This window comes from Mustela lutreola, chromosome 1 (assembly GCF_030435805.1).
Source record: "Mustela lutreola isolate mMusLut2 chromosome 1, mMusLut2.pri, whole genome shotgun sequence".
NCBI lineage: Eukaryota > Metazoa > Chordata > Mammalia > Carnivora > Mustelidae > Mustela > Mustela lutreola.
This window is the reverse complement of record NC_081290.1, coordinates 215,810,328-215,820,740: the sequence shown is the minus strand read 5'-3', so window position 1 is coordinate 215,820,740 and position 10,413 is coordinate 215,810,328.

Genomic DNA, 10,413 nt, shown 5'->3' with positions numbered 1-10,413 from the left:
AAGGACAGGAGATACACATGCTTAGTTGTTCTCTATTGTTTTCAATTACGTAAGCCCCTTCTTAGAAAATAAAGCAGGAGTGAGAGATGGGAGAGGAGAGCTAGTAGCATTATTTTGCATTGTCTTAAGTCCCATTTTAGAAATCTGAGGATAAGAACAGAGTGATTCTCCAACATTTATAAGCTTAGGTAAAATAATGTGGTGCCATTTTCTGTTGATATGTGAATGATTTTGTTTTTCTGGGTTTTCTCCCCAGTTGATCTTTTGAGTTTTCCTTCCCTGAAATTTGGTCCAACAATAACTATTTGAACTAAAGTAGACACCTGACCCAAATAATCACTTCCCAGAAATGTGGAATCATGTAATGTAAGATAGAAGATGAATCAGACTTCACGAGGAGCTAGATGGTAAATTCTGTACTCCAAGAGCTACGGAAATGGCTGTTTAAGGCTATGTTGACCATGAAGAAGTTTTCATTAGTTGCAGGGAGAGAACAATAGAGAAGATTCATGCTCTAAGATGAAATGAAAAATGAGTAATGGGGAAATGGCTTTCAAATTCTTAGGTCTATTCCCTTCCTGAGGACCAACTCGCCCCTACCTTTGCGTCCAAGAATGTGTGATATTCATCTCGAAAGTCCCATTTGTGCTCAAGCTATTACTTTAGCCACCAAATTAATAACTTCTAAAAGGGGATGACTCTTACTTTAGACTGTACTATATTTATATATTTCAACCCGTAACTTATTATATTCTTGATTTAAGTCACACAATTCCAGTTAATTTTAAGTATCTATAGTATTAATACCAAGTGAAGATTGCTTGTTTCTGCCTTAACACTGAACAAATCTGTATGGTGTTATATCAATTTAGATGTTTGACTGCTGGTAAGTAACCCCAAAATAATTGCTTGAACTTTATTATTTTATGGAATAAAAAGCCCAGGTCACAGTAACTCAAGTATGCTATTAGTGACCAAAGTTTTTTGATGTTTTAGTTCTGTCATAACAATGTCAGTCTGTTTTTATGTTTGTTGCCTCTGGATTTCAAGAGAGCTAACCAACTTCCAGCTTCCTCTCCACACTCAAACAGGAAGAAAAGGGAGCAGAACCTCTAAAAGGAAATCAAAATCTCTTCTAGAAGTTCTCAGAGAAATTCTGCTTAATGTCATTAGGCAGAACTATGATACACAGCCACACCTAGATGTAAGAGAGTCCTGGGAAGTAAATATTTTTATCCAGGCACATTAGTGCCATCACAAAATGAGCCTTTGATATTAAGAAATAATGAGAGAATGAATACTAGGATCCTATTGCAGATAACACTAGGAAGGTTACAATATTAATATAGCAAACCAAGTTTAAATACAAAAACTAAAACTAACAAGAGGGATTGGCATTTAAATCAACTAGGTTGTTTATAAGAATAAAAATGCATAGGCATTTTTTAGTGAAATTCTTGATGTGGTTGAGGGGAAAGGTGCATTATAAGTAATTTAAATAAAAATCATATCAAAATCCTATAATTAATCCTAGTCATTAATTTTAATTGAAAAATTTCAAATAAAATACAGGAATGGTAACTCTTGGTGAATGTATTGACCTTTTTGGTCATATTCATCGTTTTCCTTTAGCACGTGTCTGGCATACACCTGAGGCTCAGTAAATATAAATGATTTATTGATGTTGCTAATATCTCCTCTACATCTTCTATATTTACTATAGATTTTATTTAAAAAAAAAAAAAGAAACAACTATGAATTTGGGAGCACCTGGGGGGCTCAGTGGGTTAAGCCTCTGCCTTCAGCTCAAGTCATGATCCCAGGGTCCTGGGATCAAGCCCCACATTGGGCTCTCTGCTCAGCAGGGAGCCTGCTTTCCTCTCTCTCTACCTGCCTCTCCGCCTACTTGTGATCTATCTGTCAAATAAATAAATTAAATCTTTTAAAAAAAACTATAAATTTGTCTTTTAAACACAACAATTAATAATATTTTAAAAAAATATTAGCAGAAAGAAAATGCTAAGAAAGCCCAAGAGAGAAATCCTGGAATGTTCTAGGGAGGACTCTTAGACAATACCAAAAGATTCCACAGACAGAAGACAGAATAGGGCATTCCATTCTGGGTACCATGAGTGAGACAGAAGTGTGAGGTATGATTAACACAGCTATTAAAAAGTTTGTATGTATTCACAGGGATAACTACAGGAGTAGAGGGGCGCCTGGGTGGCTCAGTGGGTTAAAGCCTCTGCCTTCGGCTCAGGTCATGATCCCAGGGTCCTGGGATCGAGCCCCGCATCGGGCTCTCTGCTCCGCAGGGAGCCTGCTTCCTCCTCTCTCTCTGTCTGCCTCTCAGCCTACTTGTAATCTCTGCCTGTCAAATAAATAAATAAAATCTTTAAAAAAAAAAAAAAAAACTACAGGAGTAGAGTGTTTTAAATGGCCTTTGATCATGTTTTGTTTTATAAACACACACACACACACACACACACACACACACACACACACAGAATACTCCCTAGCGTATAGTTAATGTGTTTGTTGCTTCCTACTGAAAAAAAAAAAAAAAAGATGGAATATTGTCTATTGTCCATCAGTAAGATATTCTAGTACCCTAGGAAGCATGTAAATTTTCATATATATTGCAACATTCTAAGTATGTAAGGCCTACAAACATCCTGTAGAAAAATCTCTCCATCCAAAATTATGCTACCCTACCAAATGTTTCAACTAACAAAAAAGGGAAGAGAATCTACCCTCCCTCAAGGGAAGTAATAGATTCATGCTTAGATATGTGCCTTCGCAGGGAGTACTCCAAATCCTCACATTTTCATAGAATTAGCTTCCACTCCATGGAAAAGAGTATACTGAAGGAGTTTGGGCTCTACCCCTTTTCTTTTTTGTCCCCAAGGTGAAGTGATTTATCTGATTGTTGGAAACTGTTCATCCTTAGTGTTGACACATTTTCTCCTCTTTTTCCCCTCTTTTCTATTGCCTACCCTGAAATACTGTCTTTAAAAAAGTTCCAGGTAAGTTTATTTATTTTAATGAGAAATATTATGAAGTTCAACTCTGATGTTATGTCAAGCTTCAATCTTCGATTCAGGTTTATTAACAATATTTTGATCTCTAACTCTGACTCATTCTGCCCAGAACGCAAAGGAAGAATGGTCAAATCAATTACTACTCAAGCCTAACAGGTCTGCTCATCATTTTGTCATAGGGAAAATAATTTTTTTTAAAAGATTTTATTTATTTATGTGACAGATTACAAGGAGGCAGAACAGAGATTACAAGTAGGCAGAGAGGCAGGCAGAGAGAGAGGAGGAAGCAGGCTCCCCGCTGAGCAGAGAGCCCGATGCGGGTCTCGATCCCAGGACCCTGAGATCATGACCTGAGCTGAAGGCAGAGGCTTTAACCCACTGAGCCACCCAGGTGCCCGGGAAAATAATTTTTTTAATGTACTTTTTTTCAGTGTTCCAAAATTCATTGTTTATATACCACACCCAGTGCTCAATGAATACGTGCCCTCCTTAATACCCACGACCAGGTTCACCTAACACCTACCCCCCCTCCCAAAACCCTCAGTTTGTTTCTCAGAGTCCACAGTCTCTCATGGTTCATCTCCCCCTCGGATTTCCCCCACTCACTTCTCTTCTCCATCTCCCAACGTCCTCCGTGTTATTCCTTATGCTCCACAACTAAGTGAAACCATATGATACTTGACTCTCTGTTTGACTTATTTCACTCAACATAATCTCTTCTAGTCCCGTCCATGTTGATACAAAAGTTGGGTATTCATCCTTTCTGATGGGGGGAAAATACTCCACAGTATATATGGACCATACCTTCTTTATCCATTCGTCCATTGAAGGGCATTTTGGTTCTTTCCACAGTTTGGCAACTGTGGTCATTGCTGCTATGAACAATGGGGTACAGATTGCCCTTCTTTTCATTACATCTGTATCTTTGGGGTAAATCTTTGGGGTAGTGCAATTGCAGGGTCATAGGGCAGCTCTGTTTTTAAAATGCAAAGCAGCCCTCTCCAAACTCTGCCCTTCAAACAGTTACCTCAAGATAGCCTCCCCTGCCTCTAGTAACAGACCTTCACAAAGTCCCTTCCCTGATGCTGCTACTTACCCAATAGGAGTTGGTCAAGTACTATTAGTGTACTTGGGATTTTAAAAAACTCTAAAACTTTCATGGATGATATTGAATGTTTCAAAATCTTACTTTATATAAAAAAAATAAGCAAGAGTAAAATGCCTGGACCGATTTTAATGATCTCCTGAAACTTGCATGTCACGCTTTATTAAAAACAAAACAAAACCATGATCTCAAACTAGGACTCCCACTGATTTTGACCACAGATAAGAAAAAATGGTGATGTTTTTAAACACCATTTTGATTTAGAGTATTACTTTAGCCCATAAGTTAAATCTGGGTTAAAAATTGTTTGTGTATAAACCGCTCCCCCCCTTTTTTTTTTGTTTTGTTTCCTGGATAGTTCTTACTTCCCTCTTCCAAACAAAAGTGTCAAAATCAATTCTATACTTGTTCTAAAGAAAGTTATATTTTCAGTCAGATACTAATAATTGTCTGCTGTTCCAGGGGATTATAATTTCAGAAAATAAAAGACCAATGATCAATTTTTCAATTAAGTAGATTATGCTTGCACAAATCAATTTCAAGATTTCTGAAATGCCTTTAAAAATAGTATTGTATTTATGAGTTATTCATGGTTGACAACCACTGCAAACCAAAGTAAAATAACTTTTGTGAGAATAAGTTCTATACTATTTCATCACATATTTTAAAAATCTATTATGATTCTAAATATTTAGAGATTTTTAAAAAAGATATCATGCAACAGTTGATTTCCTAGCAAAATATAAATAACCAAAATTGATCCAAGAAGAAAAGCTAGAATATACAAATAACTTTAGAAGGTATGTAAGGTAATGTTTTTGCCTTAAAAAATTACTATAAAAGAAGGCAGCAGGACAAGATAGTTTCACAGAACAGTATATTAAATCTAGGAAATATATTTGCTCTTAGAGCTCCTGAATCTGTCATTCAAATCTTTGTTTTAAATACTCAGAGTTTCATCATTTTATATTTCTACCATTTTGTGTTTTAGTATAATACTTTCAATTTCCCCCAAGCAACTATTTCAGAATAGTCATTTATATTTACATTTTCTTGTGTCTTTAAAAGAAAAATCTCTCTATATATAAACATACATATATATATATATATATATTTTGTGTGTGTATATATATATATATATATATATATGTGATTTTCTTCATGAGTTCATTCTTTAGTTGCAGTATTATTTTAGCAGGGACCATCTGATGTGGACAGAGTAACAAATCTTATAAATTTGAAAGTCTTATGTCTGAAAATGGATACTCCGAATATATAAAACTTTTTCAAAATTCTTTTTTTTCATTAATTTTTTATTTTTTATAAACATATATTTTTATCCCCAGGGGTAAAATTCTATAATAAACTAATTTCTAAAATGGACAATTTAAATTGATACCTCACCAAACGCTATATATTTGTTGGACAAATATATATTGGACAAATATTTAATTTAGAAAACTAAATTAAAACCACAAAAATAAAATAAATAAAATAAATAAAAACCCATTATTTATGGGAATGTCTAAAAGCATTGGTCATAACACCAAGTACTGACAATAATGTGGAAGAACTGACACTCTGCACATCTGGTTAAATATAAAATGGTACAGCCTCTTTGAAAAACAGTTTGGAAGATTAAAAGAAATTTAAACATAAACAGCATATGAATAGGCCATTCTGTTTCTAGGTATTTAAAGAGAAATAAAAGCTTTATTCCTACAAAAACATATTAATATTCATAGCAGTTTTATTTTCAATAACTAAAAACTAGAAACAAACCAAATGTCCATCAACAGGTTAAAGTGTAAACTGCAGTATATTCATAAAATTAAATACTATTTAGCAATAAAAAAATAAATGAAGTATTGATTTAGGCTTTTTGAAAACCACTGGTAAAATAAGTAACATAGATGAGTCTTAAAATTTTAAGTAAAAGAAACTGCACCAGTGGATTAATCACTTATAAAGCTAGTATTAAGGTTAAAAGACCAAAGTAGTAAAACCAATTAAATCTAGAATAATTAAATGATAGACTAAATAAAAAGATCCAAAATACATTAAAAACAAAATATTTGTGTATGTTGGTAAAAATGTAGCACTTTTAGATTGTTCTTATACCTAAATGATCATCAATTAAAAATAGATTATTATGGGGTACCTGAGTGGCTCAGTTGGTTGACTGTCTGTCTTGTGATTTTGGCTCAGGTCATGATCTCATGGGTCCTGGGACAGAGCCCCACTCTGGGCTCTATGCTCAGCAGGTGTCTGCTTGAAAGTCTCTTCTCCCCCTACTCACACACAATTTCTCTTTAAAATAAATAAACCTTAAAAAAATAGGTTTTATATTAACCTCACAGCAACCAAAAACCTATATATATGCAAACATAAAGAAAATAATTCAGACAGAACACTAAAATTCATTAAATTGAAGAGGAAGAGAGCAAGAGAAAAATAAATACAACTGCAAAACAATCAGAAACAATTTAAAAATGGCAATAAATACATACCTATCAATAATTACTTCAAGTGAAAATGGACTAAATGCTCTATCAAAAGACACAAGGTAACAGAATAGATTAAAAAAAATAAAGACACACATATATGCTGCCTTTAAGAAACTCACTTCAGTTCTAAAGACACATACACACTGAAAATGACTGGGTGGAAAAACAGATTCCATGCAAATGGAGATGAAAGTAAAGATGAAGTAACAATATTTTATCAGACTACATGGACTTTAAAACAAAGTTTGTGACATGAGACAAAGGGCATCATATTGTTGGAGAGGATGAAGAGAAAGCAAAACCCTCCTACACTTGGGTGGGAATGCAAGCTGGTGAACTCACTCTGGAAAACAGCATGGAAGTTCCTCAAAAAGTTGAAAATAGAGCTACCCTATGACCCAGCAATCACATTACTGGGGTTTACTCTAAAGATACAAATGTAGTGATCCGAAGGGGCATGTGCACCCAAATGTTTATAACAGCAAGGTCCACAATAGCCAAACTATGGAAAGAACCTAGATGTCCATCAACAGATGAATGGATAAAGAAGATTATTCATCTTCTTTATGAAGATAAGATATATACACACACATATATATATATAAATATATATATATATATATATATATGTGTGTGTGTGTGTGTGTGAGATATATATATACACACATACACACACACACACACAATGGAATACTATGCAGCCATCAAAAGAAATGAAATCTTGCCATTTGCAACAATATGGATGAAACTAGAGGGTCTCATGCTGAGCAAAATAAGTCAATCAGAGAAACACAATTATCATATAATATCCCTGTTATGAGGAATTTGAGAGGCAGAGTGGGGGGTTTGGGGGTTAGGGAAGGAAAAAAATGAAACAAGATGGGATCAGGAAGGAGCCAAACCATAAGAGACTCTTAATCTCACAAATAAACTGAGGGTTGTTGGGGGGGTAGGGAGAGGGTAGTTGGGTTATAGACATGGGGAAGGGTATGTGCTATGGTGAGTGCTGTGAAGTGTGTAAGCCTGACAATTCATAGACCTGTACCCGTGGGGCAAATAATACATTATATGTTAATAAAAATAATTAATAAATAAATAAAAGAAGGGCATCATATAATGATTAAAGGACAAATATAATAAGAAGATAAAGCACTTATAAGTATATATTAACTAAACATAAGAGTATCTAAATACATAAAACAAATATTAACACATGCAGAGAGAAATTGACAGCAAAGCAATAATGTGACAGGACTTTAACACCTCACTTACATTGATGGATAGATCATCTAGACAGAAAATTAGTAAGTGAACAGTGGCTTTGAACAATATATTACATCATATAGACTTTGTGTGTGCGTGTGTGTGAGTGTGTATAATATAATAATATTATATATATATATATATACATATATATATATAAAACATTCAATACAAAAACAGCAGACTAAACATTATTCTCAAGTACACATGGAACATTCTCCAGAATAGATCACATTAGGCCATAAAATAAGTCTCAGTTAATTTAAAAAGGTTTACATCATTTTAAGTATCTTTTCTAATCACTAAACGAAAAGAAAATTTAAAAAAAAACACAAACATGTAGAGACTAAAGAACATACTACTAAATAACCAAAGGATCAATGAAAAAAAATCAAAGAGGAAATTTTTAAAAAATACCTTAAGGCAAATGAAAACACTTCAAAATTAATGGGACAAAGAAAAAGAAAAACAGTTATAAAAACAAAGCTTATAGTAATACAGACCTAACCCAACAAACAAGAAAAAAAATCTAATTTTACACATAAAGGAACCAGAAAAAAAAGAACAAATCCCAAAGTTAGTAGAAAGAAGAATATCATAAAATCAGAATGGAAATAAATGAAACACAGAACCAAAATAATAAACCTGATAAACCTTTAGTAAGGCTTATCAAGAAACGGAGGACCCAAATAAATGACAAAAAAATGAAAAAAAAAAAGGGAAGTTACAACTAATTCCACATATATAAAAAGAATCATAAAACACTACTAAGAACAATTAGATGCCAACAGATGTACAACTGAGAAAAAATACCTAGAAACATACAATCTTCCAGTCTCAATCAGGAAGAACTAGAAATTTGAATAGACTAATTACTAATAATAAAATTTAATCAGTGTTCAAAAACTCCCAACAAACAAAAATCCAAACCAGACTTCAAAAAGTGAATCCTATCTAATATTTAAAGAAGAGTAAATACCTATCCTTCTGAAACTATTTCAAAAAATTCAATTCCAAGCTCATTCCTCAAGACCATCTTTACTCAGATACTTAAACCAAAGACATTACACACAAAGGAAACTACAGGTCAATATCCTTGATGGAATTAGATACAAAACCCTTGAATCAGAAACAAAATTCAACAATACTTTAAAAAGATTATATGCCAGGGGTGCCTGGGTGGCTCAGTGGGTTAAAGCCTCTGCCTTTGGCTCAGGTCATGATCCCAGAGTCCTGGGATGGGGAGCCCCGCATCGGGCTCTCTGCTCAGCAGGGGGCCTGCTTGCTCCTCTCTGTCTGTCTGCCTCTCTGCTACTTGTTGTGATCTCTGTCAAGTAAATAAATAAAATCTTAACAAAAAAATTATATGCCGTGATCAAGTGGGATTTATTCCAGAGATGCAAGAATAGTTCAATATTTATAAACCAATCAATGAAATCCAGCACTTTAACAAAATGGGATGAAAATCATATGATCATCTCAACAGATGCAGAGAAAGCATTTGAAAAATTTAATATCCATTCATGATAATACTCTTGAGTTTAGAGGGAACAAATTGAGTTTAAAGGGAACATACCTCAACATAATTAAGGATATATATGACATACCCCCAGAAAGCTTTTTCTCTAAGATCAGAAACAAGACATGGATACCCATTCTCCCCAGTATTATTAAACACACTATTGGAAGTCCTAGCTACAGCAATTAGGCAAGGGGGAAAAAAAACAAAAACAAAAACAAACCAAAACAAAAAACTATCCTAATTGAAAAGGAAGAAGTATCACAATTTGCAGATTACATACTATATATAGAAAACCCCAAAACCTCTACAAAAAACCATTACAATAAATGAATTCAGTAAAGTAAGAAGAGACAAAAATCAATCTACAGAAATATGTTGTATTTCTTTTGTTCTTGTTGTTGTATTTCTACACACTAATAAACTATTAGAAAGAAATTTTTTTAAAAAATTAAACTCAAGTATAATTAACAGTGTTGTATTAATTTCCGATGTACATTATAATTTAACAATTCTATACATCTCCCAGTGTTCATCAAGATACGTGTATTCTTAATCCCCTTTATCTATTTCACTCATCCTCTCACCTGCTTCCCCTCTGGCAACCGCTTATTTGTTTTCTGTATTTGAGAATCTGGTTTTGGGGCACCTGGGTGGCTCAGTTAAGCCTCCAACTCTTTGATTTCAGCTTAGGTCATGTTCTCAGAGTTCTGGGATTGAGATCAGCATTGAGCGCCACACTCAGAGGGGAGTCTGCTTGATATTCTCTCTCTCCTGTTCCCTAACCTCTTCCCCTGTTTGCATGCACTCTCTCACTCTTAAATAAATACATATTAAAGAGAGTTTTTTTGTTGTTGTTGTTTCTTAATTTCCACATATGAATGAAATTATATGGTATTTGTCTTTTTCTGACAGACATTTCACTTAGCATGGTACCCTATTGGTCCATCAATGTTGTCACAAATGGCAGGATTTCAT